The following is a 19926-nucleotide window of genomic DNA, read 5'->3' on the forward strand; positions in this document are numbered from 1 at the left end:
AAAATGTTCCTAACATAGATCTCCTGATGAGCAGTCAAATCTCATTCCCTGCTCTTAACCCAAACAGTGATTAATGTGGACAAACAGTATCAGACAGTAAACGTCTGTTATCTTTTCTACCACAAACAGACTTGAAGCAGCAAGCAAAAAAGATAGCGAGGAAAACACTTGAGGGTAAATGAAGTTGTAACTCTAGCTTTCACATCTGATTTACTAGTTTAGGGGGAAAAACAAGACTGAAAACAGCAAGATTACAATTAAGAGCAAACACTGATAAAAATCTGTGGTCTGATCCAGAGCTAGACTTAGATGGGTGAGAAGGGGACTGCTTCATTTCACACTCCCCATATTTCACTTTGAATGCTAGAGTATCCATGAGGTTCTTTTGGCAGACTTTAAGCAAATGCCTTGTAAAGGCTACATCATTGTAGCCCACTGCATTAATCAGTTCATCAACAGAGTAAACTACTACTCTGCTTGCTACTGGTAAAAAATTAGAGAAAGAAATAGAAAAAAAAAATAGAGAAAAAAAATGAGTAACATTAGCTTGCTTGAAACATCTTCCTATGAAATGATCTGAGCTTAAAACATAACACAAAAGAGAAACACACATAAATTTAAGGAATTTTATAACAAGCTTTGTATATCATCTTAAAACGCCAGAAAAACATTTTGTAGTAAGAGATTGATTCAGCCACTAATAGTTTCCAGCATAGCTAACGGTAGTGAAGCAACTTAGACACTCCCTATATAGAAGTTGTCTGCTGTCAGTCTTGACAGAAGAGCTGGCTATGCCAATCTTGCACACTAAACAAGCTGAAAGAGTTGATATTCAGGCACCTCTATCAGTCAATCCCATCAATTCTGCCAAGGATTTTGTGTGTTGAATGTTATGGAAGAGATTGGACTGCGTTTTTGTTCCCCCCCTCCCCCAACAGGGAAAAAAAAAAGAAAAAAATTAGTAAATAAATGATAAATTAAAAAATGTCTTGTTGTGATGGCAGTGGTGTAAAACTGAGCCAAAGTAGTAATTTGAAACAAAGGAAAAACAGCACAACAAAAGCAACAACAAGTGAAAGAAACACTTCAAGAAACTTGCTGCTAGGAACATTTCAAGATAGGAAAACTGGAGGAATCGAAAGAAAAGGAATTGTCCTACTAAGAGAAAAAAATCATGTTTGACTTTTTTTTGGATCAATTTGCAAAAGGTGTTATTTTGAGTCCAAATGCTTTGGATGGTATCATTTAATACATGATATCTCTTCTCTTGTTTAGATCGTTAATGAAACATCAAACACTTGCTAAAACCCACTCTAAACACAAACCTTTTGTTAACACCACTGAGAAACAGTCTCTCGATGGCTAACTATTTGAAAAGTATTCAACTCTGTATTACTACCATTTTTCATTCCTTGCATCCCAAGCTCAGTTATACAACGTTATATGAAACATGGAAAACTCCGTTGTATTCAGTGACATCTACTATTTCTTCTTTATGTAGAAGGTCCTTTAGCAGTCCTGTGAATAAACGAGAGTACTTAAGGTTTCCTGGCAAGTACATAATGGTTCTTTCCAATGTCCACATGCTTACAAATATGTTGTTCTATTATTTGCTACCATATTCACTCTGGGAATCAAAGTAGGAGTGTGACTGGGTAATAATTTGGTGGCTCCTCATTTTCTCTTTTAAAAGGCCAGGCCTCCATTTGCTTTTATCCCAGGCTTCCTGTGCACAATCTGCATTTGAGAAGTATTATAGTTATCTGCAACTATCACTTTACCAGTCAGATGATATTTTATGTTTTATCATATAAAGTGATTTATAATTAAATTTAACGTATTTTAAAAAATCTAAATTACCTAAGAAAGCTGATAGCTAAAAATGTGTATGAACAAAGCAAACTTAATACCAGAATAAATGTCTATTTAGAAGCTGACTATAGGCAAGCTGATTTACATTAAAGAATAAAAAGATAAAGTTGCTTATTTTAACCTCAATTTGTTTTTTTTTAAATGCGCAGCATATGTCTACTTGGCTTGTCTAAAACCTGTATTATGATTGACAACACATTATATAACAAATGCCAGACAGACAATGCAGTTTCAAAAGCAAGATATCATCCCACAAAACATAAGCACAACGCAATGAATGTACATACCTCCCCTATTAAGGTGGTATTAAAGTCTTTAGCAAAAATACCCCAAGTTATTCACTGTATCTTTTGCTTCATACAAAGATAATTCTTCAAATTGTCCTTTTCAAAAGCATATATAAAAAAAAAAATCACATATCTCCTTCTCCTAATTTCTTTGACTACAGACAGATTATCCCTGCTGCCTCTTTTATGAGTAACCTCACCGGTACTTTACGTTCAGCATACAAAAATCTGAAAGCCACTGTTGCTGGGTTCTGCACACCAGGAAGCTATAATTATTCTTCCTACACAGAGGAAATCAACTAGCAAAATCCAGCTGGGAAGTGCATTTGTGGATAGGTCCCCATTTTCTTTTGCTATGCATTAGCAGCAAGTGCTCGTGCAAATAACTTCTAAAACATTAGCACTCAAAAAAAACCTCCTAAACATACCTGTCCACACGTTTCTTTTTGTCAGTGGAAAGACCTGAAGTAATAAAATTGGTTAAATGTTGCAGGAAAAAGAAGATACTGGGGGGAAAAAAAAAAAAAAAAAACACACAGATTTTGGTCTCTTTTGGAGATCAAAACTGTTTCCATTGGACCTCATGTATACTAGAATAGCAATTTTAAGAAGCAATATAGAGTATCTACAATTTTATAGAACTGGATGTTTCTCTTATCCTAAAAAAGCTTTCCTCCTATATTATGGCTATGACGCATGCCAGACTGATCCTTACATATGATGAGAAGTGGAGTACAATTCCTGGCACATTTAGCCTTTACTATTGTAATATTGCAACAAATTCTCCTGTATTTTAAGAGGTGATAAATTTGAGAGCTGAGAAGAGCAACAACAGCATTGTACTGCAAAAAGGGCCCCACAATTTCTTTGTGAATAGCTGAGTATTTTTTGGAGATTTGTTCTCACTACTCAAATGATATCATTCTCACTTTTACATACTTCCAGAAGAATAACAGTGTGAAACTACACATAAGCAAACTTCATAAGGCCAGAACTCTAGCTAACTAGATTTACAATGGCACTTAGGCAAATGTTAAATCCTTATCACTGCATTCTGTATTACAGCTATTTGACATTAGGAACTATTCCATAGAGAAAGAATATACTTACAGGCAAAATAAAGTACTGTCTTAGTTAATTTACATGGAAAAATGCTTCTCAGAAGCCTCTGAGACTGGGAAAATAATGCTGGCCTCTAAAAAACCATGACTGTCACATAAATTCTAAATTCCTTTTTTTCCAACACCCTACTGCCATTATTTTCCACTTTATAAGCACGGTAAGCACAGTGACAAATGTATGCTTTTATGGCTATTTGACTTTCAGTTGCTGAAAGGATTTATGAACCATAATTACCTTTACAAGACAATACAAATAGTAAGATACAGAGAAGAATGATGATAAATAAAAAGGTATGAAATAGATTTGCATGGAGGCTTATCTTTATTTTCTGGCACTAGAAAACGAAGATGAAAAACTTCCTCGTAACTGAAGAATCTAACTGACATTGATAGGATGGCACTGAGGAGAACTAATCCACAAATTTCAGCCATGGTCTATCAGCCAATAGTGTCTTACAACCAGTTCTAGCAATTGTAAGATTACTTACCTAGTGAACAGTTTATCCTATTGAAATTCGGAAGTACCTTCAATGTTAATGCAGAAGTTATATTTGCAGAGCTTTTCTCTGGCAAACTGGTTCAATAAACCTGGAAAGGAGTCAAGAGCCAGCTGTGACTAACAACCTTGCTGTTAAGATTTAATGCATGCAACTGCATCCAAAATATTTCTGTAACATACATTTGTTTTCCTGCCAATCCTCTCCCACCCATCTATCTCATCAGTGAGATTCCACAGGATGCATAATCTAGGCCTTGATCTGAATACCACGCACCAAGGAGTCGCGTCTCCCTGTCTCGCACAGCTGGAAGCTGCTTCCCTGTAGCTCCACCTCATATCTTGAAAGAAGGGCAGGAGGTGCAACACAGCTTTATGGCTGGATGGAGCTCTAGGGCAAGATAGCAGTTGTTTTCATCTCTCAGTTTGTGGACTCCTAACCAATTCTGATTGCCTGAATGATAAACACCCAAAGGAATTTTACATTTACTTAACAGTGCCATGCATAAGGATTTCCTTTCTTTTAGCATTTCCAACATAATTCAAGGACATCTAAGTGGCCAGTCATCCTATTGCCTGCATGACAGAGATAGAAAGCTTGCTCATTCAGCCTGTCTGTGGTACTGCATACTATGAAAGCAGTTCACTATGCATTTGGGATCTTCAAAATATAAATCTGCTTCACTGAAACTTATTGGAGAATCCATGCATTACCTCTTCTTTACCTGAACTAATAAAAATTGCTAAATGTAGGCACAGGGCAACTGCAAGGATGTCAAAGAAACCCAGAGAACAATGAATTTTGCAATTTAAACATCTTTGAAGAAAGCCTTTAACATGTGAAATTGCTTCTGTAGAGAGAGTTCTGCATATCTATGAGATAACATATTTGACTTAAGCCAACTACTGCCATTTCTCTATCTGTTTATCAGCAGAGAAACACCTTAGTAATTATTTTCATCACATCTTTTGTTGTCTGATCTGTCCTCAGACTATGAGCTCATGACTTTTAGGAGATCTTCAAATTAATTTTTACTCTTAGATGGGCTTCAGAAAAATTACATTCAACATAAATTTGTGTGGAACCTCCCAGAAGCTAACTGCTTTTACACAGCTAGAACTAAGAGCTCTATTATTACTGAAAATCTTTTCCAGTTCTAAATGGGAAACCTGCTGAACCTTAGCTCAAGTTGTACATTAGTAGCGTCAAACATTCACCATCATGTTACTTTTAGAAGACATGAGCAGTTAAAATACAGATATGGATTTAGGTATACTGAAGCTATGGTAAAACTGATAACTTCCTGATTTTAAAAAGCAGACGTTATACTTTTTAACCTGTAATTAATAAACCATTAATAAACCATACAGTTTCTGTGTTATTTATGGGGCAAAGATTTATTTTAATAACAGGAAACAGTTTATTTTTGTTAAGACTTATATTAGACTCCGAGAATCTCAATACCTTCAAATGTTTATGCGTGGCAAAAAATGACAAACTGGTTAAGTGCTATAAATTTTTCTGGCTCCCTCGCAACATGGTCAGCAGTTAAACTGATCCCAAATTGCTGCCATATAAATTTATGCTACCATGATAAAATATATAAAGCTTATGGAAAACTGAAAAAAACAAGTATATTTTAGGGTCTTTTTCCTTTCTCATTTTTGTTTTGATTCTGAGATTTCACATAGAAAAGCTTAGTTTTCACATCATGTAAAGGTAAATATAAATATATAATTAATTTTATAATTATACACATATAAATGTGTATAAATATGTTTTTTTATTATATGTAAGTTGTGTCCCCATTTAAAAAAAAATAAAAAAAATCACTGAATTTTGTTTGTCACCATCAAATTCATTCATCATTCAGTCTCTCGCTTATCTAAAAGTGAGACTAGATATCTCATTATTAAAACCACTACTAGTTATCATGTTTTCCATGTCACAAGCCTACATACACTACCTAAACTGCAGGCAACATATATAGCTATATTGTCAATAGACAATTAGAAGGTTGTGAATCCAGTCTGTTTTTTAGCAAGATAGTATAAAGAAATTCAAACTTAGCTGTGACATTAGTCATTCTGACTTCGGAGATATACTCAGTTAATCAGGGTCTGCTTAAGCTTTTGATTCTTACGGACATTAGGGAAGTAGACTGCAAATCATTTAGAAACTGATTTCAGTTAGATGCTTGAAATGTGTGGTGGTTGTCCCAGTAGCCTATCAGTACATACACAGCAAAACAACTGCAAAGCGTAAGATCAGTACAGGTAAAGGAGAAATCACAGCTGTCACATGTAAACAGGGAATAGATTCATTTGTTTAAATCCAAATCCAGGAATTCATTTCTTCACAAAAAAAGGCAAATGAGGAAGTGCTTGGGTTCCCATGGAAGTCCAGAATCAAAGGCAGTTCAACCACTATGAATGTAAAGTCCAAATTTCACCTATTAATTTGAGAAATGAAACCTAACTCTAATTACCTGAGTAGAAATAAGAAGCCAAGTCTGACATGTTTAATTCTGTTCCTCCTATGCAACTTCAAGCTACTTACTATAGTTGTTATCTAATCTGCAATTATATGTAAGAAATCTAAAAGATGAAAGAAATTTCAGTACGGCACTGGAGATTGAGGAATTCTGTATTCTCAGAAGCTCTACAATTAGCCCTGAATTGATGCATTCTTTAAAATACAGCTTAATTGTGGCTTATGCTTGATTGAAATAAACAAAAAAAATTGCAGTAAGAAAAAACAATTTCATTTTCCAGTGCAGTACTTATGACTGAGTCATACTCTAACTAGAAAAAAAAAAAATGAGTCGAGGTTTGTTTTTGTCTGAAGTAGTCATGTGTACAACTATTGCAAATGTTACTGCTGTAAAATTACCAGAAACACTAACATAAAATCTCTTAGGTTTATGAAACTATAAAACACCAAGGCCAATGTCTATCAGGATTGAGGTAATAATAAGAAAATACACATTAATTTATTTGTTTTTAATTTTATTTTCTCTAGTTAGCACCACGGAAACCTGAGGAAAGGACGAGGAGAGCAGAGAACTGATCACTTAAGTTGATGTTTCCATCTTAGACTTAGGTTTCAAGTTCTCTGTCCTACAGATGTGATGAAAAAAAGCTGGAAAAATTGTAAGCATCACTTATGTTCCATATCCTTTTCAAGCAAACAGTAGAAAGCTTATTGAAAAAAAAAAAAAAAAACAACCTGTGGGATGTCATATCAATTACAGCCATTTTAAAAGTAGAAAAGGCATTTTTGTTTCAACAAAATACGTTTCTGTTTTCTTTTGTTTGTTTGTTTTTAAAATGATAATGTGAATGATATTTCAATTTCATGTTTCACTATTTCAGCAAAATCAGTAAATGGAACTTAAGGGAAATATTTCCAGAAGAGAACAGACATCTTCAGCTACTCTGAGAAAGCAAAGTTTTGGTTCAACCCTGTTCAAATTAGACATACAAAGAATGCATCTCCACATGTGCACCACAAACAGTATTCCAGTTTCCCCATCACTAAAACACAAAGACATGCCAAAAAGAGCACACATCCTTTATTTTTAAAAAAGCATTTTAAAAATAATTTAAAATACTTGGTAATGTTTACAAAAGCTGAATGTCCTCCAGATCTAAATTGAAGCGCCTTGCAAAGTGATGGAGGTTTGAAAAACTGTAAGTATTATTACAGAATAGGAAGCCCAGTATCTAATAATTAATAATCTTCTTGTTTTATTAGTTTGAGTTAGAGGCTAATGAGCTACCAAAAAAAAAAGTTTATGGGCTTGCTAGAGAAGCAGTCTGGACTTGGAAACTTTACAGCACAGAAGGTCCTTACACAATTTTATGGTTACCTTATTCATTCTCTGCATTCATTCTTTCATCACCTGTGAAAGTTCATTTTTCTAACCACTCATTTCTTTCTTTATACTGCAGCAGAACCAAAAAAATCTCTTGTCACTGCCCACAGCTCATTGCAGTATACTTGCAATTTACACATCTTCAGTGTGTTTTCAATGCAAGCATAACAAGAAACAATGACAAAGAGAGGAGCCCAAGACAAATTAAGCAGTTCCTTCCAAATTAATGCTCTGCTTTATTTACAGCTGATGTCGAAATGGAAGAGTTTCTGTATGCTCATGCTTCTTCCAACCAAATTCTTCTCCAAATTAGATGCATATTAATAACTCAAATGAGAGTACCTTAAATTTTCAAGGCTTAAGTTTTAATTTCTTGTACCTCAGTGTACAGTAGAAATTTTACAAGAGAGAATACCAATATATCTCAATATTAATTCCATTACTCCTTCCAACTTCATTAAACTATAATTTACAATCCTCAATGTCTAGAAGTATTATTTTCTTAAGCTTTTTTTTTTTTTTTAAACAAATACAAACATTTTATATAACATTGAAGGTACCTGCATTTGTGAGGAGACAACAGAAAGAGACAAAACAAAGTTATATTAATTCTTAAAGTCTGGAGTCAGAGGAAAATTATTTTTCTTGGGAAAAAAAGTGAGAAGCAAACTCATTAGCATTAACTTGTGTTAAATTCTGAAATTAAGTATCAATTGCCTAATATAATCAAATTCATACTATTGTTATTAACATCCATAAGATGGGCTTCAGGTGGCCCTGCTTGAGCATGTTGGTTGGACAATATGACCTCCAGAGTCTCTAGCCTCAATCACTTCACAAGTCTGTAAGCATGTTTTTTCATCCTGCAACTGGCCACCCGGATTAGATAACATTGAAAGTCACCTATATTCTGAACAAAACATTTACCCACACTTGTCAGAAACACATTATAATTTCACTGAAATACAGCAGCGAAGTTCTCAAAAACTGAAATTAAAGAGGAAGTAAGATGTAGATGAGTAGCATTACTACTTTGAATTCTGCAATTTAGTTCCTTCATTTTATCATCAGAAAGTATTTTAGAGTTTCTCTCACTAAAATTTTTACGTTATCTTGTTCATCCTAATCACCAAACTTAAAGAAAACTTAGTCTTCTATAAAGTCATGTTTCAGTCCAGTCAGCTCCATTAAACCTTTTGATGTATAATACTGTATATAATAGCTATATAATATATAATAGTAAAATATAGCTTTGGCATTTCACATTAACATACTTAAGTGTCTTTCACCTCTTCCTATTCTCCACTACACAACTACCATTTTTGTTAATATAGCTATCTCACAGCCTCTTAAGGCCTCCAATGCCTGCTCTTCTTCCCCTGTGTAAAAGACAATACTTTTGTCCTTGTATTCACCACCTGTAAGATATTGGTAAAACCTAAATGGAATGATGTAAAACTTTAATGGGATTAACTGTTGCTCTTTACTCAGTTCTTCACCACACATATTAGATAAATTGGATTTAGATCTAAATATTTTTATAAAGGAACATAAGTACTTTGATCAGGAGTTACAATAAACTCAAAAATGGTTTGAAGCCTGTGTTACCTCAGAGAACAGAAAGTCCCTGAAAAAAATTAGAAAGCTTTCACTGCCAGTGCGTGTATTTCATTTGAACACAGGTTTCATATTATTTATTAGCAAGTAGCTAACATACGAAATACTCCGGTAATTCTTGGGTTTCAGAAAGTTTTTAATAATACTCCTTTACAATCCAAGGTTAACTGCAAATTTATTCTTTCGTTAAGGAAAATGATTGCCAGAAATATATTGAGACTAAACATTTCTCCATTCCGAAATGTCACTGTTTCAGAACTTAAGTGGAAATAATATGCAAGATTTCTCTGCTTGTTAATGAACTTTCAAAATCTTATTTTTAAAATAGGCCACCTAAAGTAACAGTCTTTTACTGTTCAGTTTTTATCAATGTATCCTCATTTACCTGAGGAGACAGTGTCCAAGCAATGATCTCATCTTTCTCCTAAGGAATATTAAGATCTGTAGTTAACTTTCCTGAAAATATTGCCATGCTGAGATGAGGGAAGGTGATGGCACTGTACTAGATCTGGATTTTTCTCTTGGGAGTTACAGAAGTGCATGTTGCTTTATCTAACTGAAATGCAGCTATTAATCCTTCTCCACATAACAAGCTAAACTTTGCAAAAGTGTTCTTCCTCTCCAACACCTGATCTATCTCCAGTGAACTTCTCTAACACTGTTCTAAGGTACAGTGCTGCATACTGACATCTGGGTATATGTTACAGCTCTTCGCTGCGAATCTTCTGACCAAATGTCCCACAGCCACTCTACAGAACCTAGATAGTCTTGGGTGTTGTTGTTCAAATATTAACTTAATTATAGAAAAAAATCCCACACTTCATAAATATATTCCTTCTGTGGGCTCCACTCAGTTGTCACTTCCCACTTTACTGTTTCAAGCTAATGCGCTATTCTGATTCACCTTAGCAGGGCAACTACAGTTTAGATTGAGATAAAAAAGATTAAAGCATTAACTCAATGTAAACATTCATATACATCTAGCAATATTTGTCATCTTCGTATCTTATGTCATCTTCACTCTTATCCAGTATAATAATTCATGCTGTGGACACATGAGGTATAAAATAGTCACCAATAAATATATGTATTCACACAAACACTTTAGAGCAGAGATGGCTACTTAGGTTTTATCTACTTTACTGAAGAAGACAGTAGATCTCACTCTGCAAACTATCAACATATTATATTAACAACCAAGAACAATTAATAGGGATACACAAAAAGTCAGTAGTTGTTACTGCTGTCCTACAATTCCTTGTTTGCTTGCAAGTTTTGTGTTACATATTAATATTGTACTTTCTTCATTCAGCATACAGCAAAGAAGCCCATACCTATGGCTGAAGATCCAAAATAAAGAACTGGCTCAAAATCTTGTCTGCTTTTTCCAACAGTTGTTTCATTTAAAGTTCTCCCTGTATAATCTTCCTCACATTAAAAACCCTGCTATAATAACATTATCTTAGTCTCAGCAGCTCTGTTCCTTTCACGTGTTAAGTTCTCCTACAGACTAGCCAAGCATAAAATCATTATACTACAAAAGTATTCAATATATTGCCATTTATATTGTAGGCCTCCATATGTATCTTCAACTCTGGTTACAAAATTCCTAATTCATACCAGCCAGTACACACACAGCCAAAAAGATTACAATGCAATTGAATAGATATCAGTAAAGGTTTGATTTGGAATAAGATATAAATGTTTAGTTTGAAGAGAACTGCAAAGGTTGAGCCCAACTACCTTTTCAGGGCTAACCAAAAACTAAAGCACTTTGTTGAGTGCATTGTACAAAGGTCTTTTGAATGCCGACAGGAACAGGGCACCAACCACAGCACTAGAAAACTGTTTTAGTGTTTGAAAACCATAATGTCAGTGAATTTTTATCTAAAGTCTTGTCTGCTGCTGAAGTTAAGAGTCCGAAGCATCCCATCATTGTAATGCAATCTTCCAAACCATAAGCATACAATAAATGAATATTAAGATGTCATAATTATGAAGTAAACAAGAGAGTTAGGCAAAGCAGGTAACAATAGCAAAAACAGAACAGAAAGAATGCTTACCCCTATCCTGGGCTCACTTCCAAAACTCCAGCAGAGCAGATCTCCAGAAGAGTTTCCTCCTCACTGGCAGCCAGCTCTTAAATAGGTCTAGGAAAGGTGGAGCCAGGCTGCACCCCTTCCGGCAGCACAGGTGAATTGCCTTCACCTGTGCTCCCATGGCTGACACATTGCTTGCCTCAGGTGATCAATCAGAGGTTCAGGCTGTGATTCAGCAATTCCCATACACGTGAGCATCTAGTGTTTTGACTTGCCTGGGCTGCATTGAGTGAAGAACTGGGGCCACATATAAAATGCATGGCATATTTAACATATAAGTAACAATACGTTTCATTTTTGTTAAAACATATGAAGTTAGCAACAAAAACAAAATTAGTGGGATATTTTACCTTATTTTCGTGAAACTAATGCATAAATAAATCATTTAATGCAAGTGGTTACAATTTTTAGTGAGCTGTCAAAGTGTTCAGAGACATTTTAATCTAATTTTACACATACTATTCTTCATGCTTGGAAATAGTAAGACACAAACATATGTACTACCGATAAGTGAAAATAAGGTGTGATTGTGAAGCAAGGGATATTTTTCTCTGATAAGACAGGTATTATAAAAATCTAGTAAAGAAACACGATCAAGTTTTCAGTTGAAAGTCTGATTGAAACTCAATTAACTAAATGGTCAAATCCTCCAAAAATGCAAAATCTATGAGCCATTTATCATCTTCATGTTCTGGCACAAATTTTCCTTTTGATTCCATAAATGTCTTGATTTCATTTTGCAAACCATAAAATATTTTTTCCACCACTTGCTACCTTCAGGATGAAATATTATTATCAATATGTCTTATTCATCAAGTGACAAAAGTGCACGTGATGTGTATCAGACGCAGTTTTCAAATTGACTGAGTGTGAGGCAGGCTCCATAGCATTCCACTATGGTTCACACAGCCTGTGCTCAAACTGCACACTATCAACTCACAAAAAACACTGGTGAAAACCACATAACAGCGTTGAAAGTTTATGATCTTGTGGGGCTGCATTACTATTTTTCTTGTATTGCAGGTGGACCATGGATAGATACAGATGTTCTAAATTGTAATGTAGAAAAAATGGTCATTCAAAGCTAAGGTTTATACCTCATAAAGAAGTAGTTACTTTGCTAATCTTTCTTTCCTTCCTTCTTCTTCCACCCTCCCCCAAACATAAAAGTTAGCTTTTATTTTTCTCAAGGAACTTCTAGAGAAAGCAGCAAAAATGTCTAATATAATATCTAAGATAATATCTAAGAGATTGATGTCCTGCCTTGGAATTACTTATACAATACTACTCATCGCCTTTTAAAGAAGCTAGCTGTTAATAAATTTTGTTTCATTAAAATATGAGTTGGCCAAATAGAACAGCAGCAAATTCAGTAGCAGATTCTAATTCCAGACCCATTCTGAGCATATCCTATGACCATAACACATTATTATTAATCATATCAATCATGTCTTAGCCTTTTTTTTTATTGCTTCATGGTCAATTTACTTCATACTTCTAAGTGGACTACACCCTGATTTTCAAATACTGCACAATAGTTGCAAGTCTAACCTTACTCTTCTGTGTAACAGCAGAATCAGACATTTCTTACTAATCAGCAAAGCTTCACATTCTACTTTGAAGTTTTAAAGTAGAACTGGTGAAACAAAGACTTTTCTGCATATTTTGAAACTCTTTAAACACACTACAGATGGCTTAAAAGATACTTTTTTAAACAGTTAGGCTGGAATGGACCTACAAATATTCTCAGGTATATTCATGTATCTCAACATCGTTTTTTTATTATGATGCCCAGAAATGCACACAATATTTACGGTGAGTCCACACCAATGCTAAATAATGTGGGAGAAACACTTATTTTGACTGGCTGACTATGCAATATTTAATGCATCCTAAAATGTAATTGGCCCTTTTGGCTGCCAGGGCTCTCTGCTAACTCATGCTGTAAACAGAACCTCCAGATCCCTTTCCTCTCCCCAGCCACTCATCTCCCAGTCTGTTCCTATCTGGAACTACTCTATCCTAGATGCAGAACCTCATATTTACCCCTATTGAATTTTTTTGCCACTGAAGATTGTCCAGTACTCTCAACCTATCTAGATCCTTCTACAAGGTCTTTCATCCCTTGAGACAGTTAACAAGATCTCCCACTCCAGCACCTTCAGTGAACTTGTTAAGGATGCATTGAACTCTGCATACAGATCATTGATACGAATATCTAACAAGACTGGCCCTAGAACTGAGCCCTGTGGAACTCCACTTGCGGCTGGTCTTCAGTCTAATGAAGCTCCATTTACTACAATCATCTCAGCTTTGCAGTTCACACAGCCAGTATAGCATGGATCCATTCAACTCAATTATACAATTCATCCAGAAGGATACTTTGAAGGCCTTACTAAATTCAGAAAGACTGCACCCACTGCCTTCTCTTCATCCACTAAGTGGGTGATGTAATTGTACAAGGATATTAAAATACTACTGCTGAAATGACAAAGCTAAACAATAAGTTTTCCTAAAATAGCTGAAGTTTTACATCTGTTCAGTTGGAAGGCAAAATACATCAGCAAACAGTCACCTAAGTAATTTGCTTAAAACATTTTCACTGCTGACTTGAACTATTAAACTCATGATCTTGAGCAATAGAGGAAGATGTTACAGAGAGATAATATGAACATTAATGATTATTATGAATTTAGAATTTAAATACTGGGCTAGATCTGAGAGTTGATGTTAAAATAAGCTTAGCTTGAGTGCTTTATATTTCCACATTTTGCACTTAGGTATAAAGTCCAAGGCCACTACGTGACTTCATAAGACAGCCCTTAAATGGCATCTAGGAGAGGTGGAGCCAGGCTCCATCCCATCTGGTAGCACAGGTGAATTGCCTTCACCTGTGCTCCCATGGCTGACTCATTGCTTGTCTCAGGTGGTCAATCAGAGGTTCAGGTTTTGATCAACAGTTCCCATACACTCATCCTCTGTGGCAATAGAAAGGGAGACGAGAGCACTCACACACAGGAATGCTAGAGGGAAGAAAAGGGTAGATAAGAAAACATACACTCTGTTTAAGACCTTCAGTACGTCTTGACACAGTGATCCCAGCTTGTACACAAGCAATCCACCAGCTCACAGCCATGTTGGCTGAAGCAGAAGATCCAACCTGAATTTGCAAGTGTTAACAAGTAAGGTTTGCCTATCTGTCTAAGGGTGTGTCAGCAGGGACCGACAGTAAACAGGATTGATCAACAATCCTTAAGGGCTTTAAATGAATTGGGCACTTGGCAGTGCCAGCTCAGGAATCAAAATATCCATGGATGGGAATGAGATTGGAACACATGACCATGCAATTCTTCCGAGCAGGATAATTCAATTTCCCTCTGTGGTCAACTCCCAGTACTTAGAGTTTGGAAGAGCTGTTAATTCTTCATGATCTTGTTCTGGGTGGAATTACCAAGGAAATAGCTTTCTGAAACCTACTATGTATTACTTTCTGTCAAGTAAGACTGAATTTAATAATGTCATCATCTATGTGTGTAGCTCACTGAAAATTTGGGCCTTAGCTTTCATGCTTGCAGGCTCAACCTCAGAGGTCCAAAATATGTAGGTAATTCTGAAAGTAATGCTTCTGATTTATCTCCATGGAAACTCCAAATGATACGAAAAGCACAATAATGCTATTTGACAGAGTAAATTCTCAGCTTCAAAATACCATTTTTCAACATAGGCACCACTATTTGCTATGCATTTTTGCCAACGATGAACAAATGCTTGGGATACTTGCCCAGTAGAAGTGACCCACTGTTTTATAGCTGCTGTGATGATGTTGCTAGGAAAATGCTGCTCATGCATCTTTCATCAATCCAAACATGGAAGTCAAAAAGCACCAAATCCTAATCTTGAAATTTTTCTTCATTATGGAATTCACATGCCTCCACTCCATGGACTGCTGTTTTGACTCTAGCTTGTAGTCGTGACATCTTGTCTTGCCACCGATAATGATGAGATCCAGGAATGATGGGATCCAGGAAAATGTCACCTTTAGCCTTTATAATGGTTCAATAGGTGCTGACAAACTTGCACATGCTTTTCTTTCTGTTCCTATGTATCTAGTCATGGGATCTAACTAATGCAAACTTACAGTATTCCAATGTTGCCGCCATCTCTAGGAGAGCAATGAACCCACTATTAACTCCACAGACAGTTGCCTGGTAGAAATCTCCCTATTCACATGGAAGACCTGATCAAGACACTCTTCATTTTATGATGTGGCACCTGAGCATGGCCATCCAGAATGTGGCTTGTCCTTTATGTTGCCTTCTCCACTATTGAAACATGCCACTCCACCACCTCACTGCGCTCAAATCCACTCTTTGTTTTCCATAGATGTTCAGTAATCATCAGTGAATTGCAATGATTGCCATTTTTTCAATAATGCATCACTGCTTCACCTGCACTTCCCTGTCAGATGTCAGTTTGTCAGATCGCCCTTTTGCTTCCATTTGTCCCACAGCAGCAGAATGCAAAGGAGTATTGGCAGGAAGGTTCAACCTTTACTGCCATATGACCAACACCTGCCTCTGACGTCATGGGCCAACAAAACAAAATAAGATGCATTATTGTCAGAGCAGCCCTAGTATGTAAGCACCATTTGAAGTAGTTGCCTCAAATACTTTTTATTTTATTGGTTTGTTTTTTTTTTTGTACTTTGAGTTTACGTACAGTCCTTAGTCAGAAACAAAAACCCCACACTTAAATGCAGGTGATATGATGTACTAGAAATTATGGAAAACTAATATCTTGTGCACATGCTTTTCAGAACACAGTTTTCAAGGAAAAATGACAGCAAGTCCAATCTGTGTGACAGAGAAGCCTATTCATCCATGGTATTCCATTTTCAACAGCTGCTTCATACCCATGTATTTTAAAAGACACTATGGTGTTGCTTCAGAATCTCTAGGATTAAAGTCATGATCTAAAAGCTTATTCAAGTCATGTTGAAACACAGCAGGCAGTGAAGTTGAACACAGCCTGACAACTAATCTAATGTAGACAGTGAAGTTATTTTAGGAATCTTGCTACATCTAAGGTCAAAGTGGATAGACCTCAGAGTTTTTCCATTCCTCTCACTGTACTGCATCTAGTAGCTTTCATGTTAAGCAGGATTTTTGGAAATACATGTTGCTTACTTACTGGTGAACTGGTTTTTGACAGATCTTGGATAGTATGTATCCTATCATAACTGGAATATACTTCTACCCTCCTCAAGATTTCCTAAACCAGCAATAATACAATAAATGTATTTCTAGCAGAACAGTACATCCTTTGCATTTGAAATATTTCAAGCTGTGATGATACCAGTGTTTGGCAAACAGGATACCTAAATATCCATCCTTGAAATGAGTACAGTATGTCTAATGGGTGATCTCCAAAGGTGTTTTCAGATATTTCCTATGAAAATCATTTTCTGAAACATGTTTTAAAAAAATCTCAAATATAATGGCTTAAAATTTACACTTTTTTGAGAGATGAAAACAGGGAAAATGAAGAACAAAATTTTTGTGAGACTAAACTCTTGTCATCATGCAAATGAGAAAGAGCTTCAATTCTAGAGTTGTTAGAAAAGAAAGAGGAGTCACTGGAACATGTGGTTAGTCTGAATACAGAATCACACACAGAATCACAGAATCACCCGGGTTGGAAGGGACCTCAAGGATCATGTAGTTCCAACCCCCCTGCCTAGCAGGGCCACCAAACATACACATTCAGATCAGGTTGCCCAGGACCCCGTCCAACCTGGCCTTAAACACGTCCAAGGATGGGGCATCCACAACCTCCCTGGGCAGCCCGTTCCAGGGCCTAACCACTCTCCTAGTAAAGAACTTCCCCCTAACATCCAACCTAAATCTTCCCTCCTTCAACTTGGATCCAATACAGTCAGTTTGGAATAAAAAAACAATAGCTGGAGGACAAGAAGCAGTTTTGGACTTTTCAGATAGTAAAAAACCAACCCCCTGCCTTCCTCTGTCTTCCTATTATCAGCATACTTGAAGTATTACAATTATAAGCAGAAAAAATACAGTAAAATTTGTGTAAGTCTTGTAATTTTTTTCATCTTGGAACACAGAATCTACAGGAAAATGTGTTTTCTGTCTGATTATATTATCTGCATCTCCAAAACTTGTAAGATTAGGTCTCAAATGAATAGCAGCTACTTCCATTTATAAAGCATGGACACAGTACCATCAAAACTGCCCTATCAAGGCTTTCTATATAGCATCCAACTGAAAATCTGGGCTAGTTAATTATAACAACAAATGACTGCAAATATCTGTGTCGCTTTTCTAAGGCAGACCTTGGTGAGAAGTGGCCTGTTGTCTCCTGCATCACTGAAAGAATGTAAAGAATGCCTGCATTTCCAGAAAGCGTAGATTCCTGTGGATGGAGCTTCCTAGTATGTGGAAAAGCATATTCTGTTAGCACAATGAAATAAGGAAACAGAATTGAACAACATACATTTCTGTGACTGGCTTACACTGTTGTCTTTTTAAAAAATGTTCAGTCTCAGATCATACAGAAGTAAATAAAAAAAGCAAAAATTTTTCTTCCAAAAATATGACTTCTTGTATGCATATGAAGTTGTATATATTTTTCTAATTTACTATTCTGGGTTTGCACTCTTCATATTCTTCCATACTTCATATTCTCCAGCTTTATCAATCATTTTCTGATCTTACTTTACAATGTACTCACTTGACCTGATACCTAGCAACACTAGGTATCAGATTAGTATACATTAATTATATGACTTCACACTACGATTTTCAGCTAGCAAATTTTAACTGAGTATATTTTATTACGTCAATATTAGCTTCCAGTCTTTTAATTTCTGAACACAAAGTTCTGCCACTGAATTAATCTACATGGTACATGCTGCATAGTGATCATTTTTGCAGCTCATTTGAAGACGTTACTCAAGTCAACAAAGTTACAGCAGATGGTAAAAACAATCTACCTGACCTTTCACATGCTTCTTCATCAACACCTCAGTATCTTGAAATTTAAAAAATATTATATCCATGCTGCTGCAATCCTTCTAAAGGCCACTGATGAAGGTAGAATTGCTCTCTCTAGTATTGTGAAACACACTGTAAGCAGCTAAGTCCCACATCAGGTACTTCACACAGAGCACCAAATCTTCCAGAAAAAAAAAGAAAAAATTCAAAGCTTCTTAAAATCCATATATAATGCATTACTTTGAGATTTGAGACCTCAAGCCTTTCATTAGCAAAGTAGACACATTATTTTTCTTGGGTAGTCTATTATTTTGCCCTTTCTCTCTCCAAACCAGGACACATGCCAAGGCTGGGTCTGTTGAGACTCAACCTCTCTTAGCAACCACTACTTCTCCACTCAAACCACTAACTGCAATAACATTTAGCACGTCAGTAAACCATGAAGACAAGCAGGTGCTGGTCTCAGCAAAGATTTCCAGTTACTAGTGCTTTTTATCATCATCAGAGGCAGGTGTTTGCCCAAGATCTCCTCTGTCATCATGCTTTATTCTCTCTGTGATTTGACTAAAAGCAACAGAAAAGCAGTGTTCTCATATAGGCAAAGCCTTGTAGCCTTGTCTGGGAGACAGTAAAAGGCAGATCTGCCTCTCAGCTGAGTCTGAGAGCTTTCCTCCACTTCCTTGGCAAGCTGTTCTGCTCTCAGCAGAGAGAAGATTTCCTTTCCTCCCCAGTAGAAGTGCAGGAGAGAAAGAATTTATGCAGCTGTCATAGACTGTATCAAGAGTTGTAAGGGCAAGCAGTCTCTTTTCTCAACAATTTTGTCCTCACCACACATTAAAATAGGTAGGTTTGTATCTTGCATGGGTTTTCAAAGCACAACCAGCTCACAGCTTCAGCCCAGGTGCGTAATGAGAGCTAAGGAATTCAAACTTGGCCCCAAGCTTAGAGTGCTTTTTGTTGTTGTTGTTTCCCATCCCCCCCCCCCCCCCCCACTGTCAGTGGATAAAAAGGGAAATGATCGTTACACAGAGGTTTTCGCTAATGTTAAGAATATAAGAAGTGCCTTACTGGGACAAACTCATGGTGCCCCTTTTTCAGTGGGAATGGAACATCTCACCCTTTTCACTGAGAGAATGATGAGATGCTTGCACAGGCTGCCCAGACAGACTGTGAATGCCCCATCCTTGGAGGCGTCCAAGGCCTGGTTAGATGGGGCCTTGGGCAACCTAATTTAGCACTTGTTCTAGTGACAGGGGGTCGAAACTTTATGATCTTTGAGATCCCTTCCAACATAAGCCATTCTATGATTCTGTGATCCCTGACACCACCTATAACTTACTACTCTTATGCTGCTCTAGCACACATCTAAAAGAATATATTCATGTATATAGAATATAATACTCTTATTCCTGAGTATTCCCTGTCTGCTAGTGGACCAGTCATCCATCACAATTCGCCTTTTTTATTTTTATTATTATTATTATTGCATTTGCATATACTCTTGTCTACCTCTACAGCTTCCTTTAGAAACAAGTTCCATAAG

At 36.2% G+C, this 19926-nt stretch overlaps 1 long non-coding RNA gene across 2 annotated transcripts; it reads right to left on the reverse strand.

Moving 5' to 3' along the window:
• Positions 1 to 297: 297 nt before the first annotated feature.
• Positions 298 to 11373, reverse strand: LOC125700890 (uncharacterized). Of its 2 annotated transcripts, XR_007380079.1 has the most exons (4): positions 11335 to 11373; positions 3769 to 3868; positions 2588 to 2621; positions 298 to 1518 (listed from the first exon to the last, which is right to left on the reverse strand). It is a non-coding gene; the product is annotated as an uncharacterized LOC125700890 (long non-coding RNA). The 2 variants fall into 2 exon arrangements; XR_007380080.1 differs by lacking the exon at positions 2588 to 2621.
• Positions 11374 to 19926: the final 8553 nt, after the last annotated feature.

This window comes from Lagopus muta, chromosome 1, assembly GCF_023343835.1.
Source record: "Lagopus muta isolate bLagMut1 chromosome 1, bLagMut1 primary, whole genome shotgun sequence".
Lineage (NCBI taxonomy): Eukaryota > Metazoa > Chordata > Aves > Galliformes > Phasianidae > Lagopus > Lagopus muta.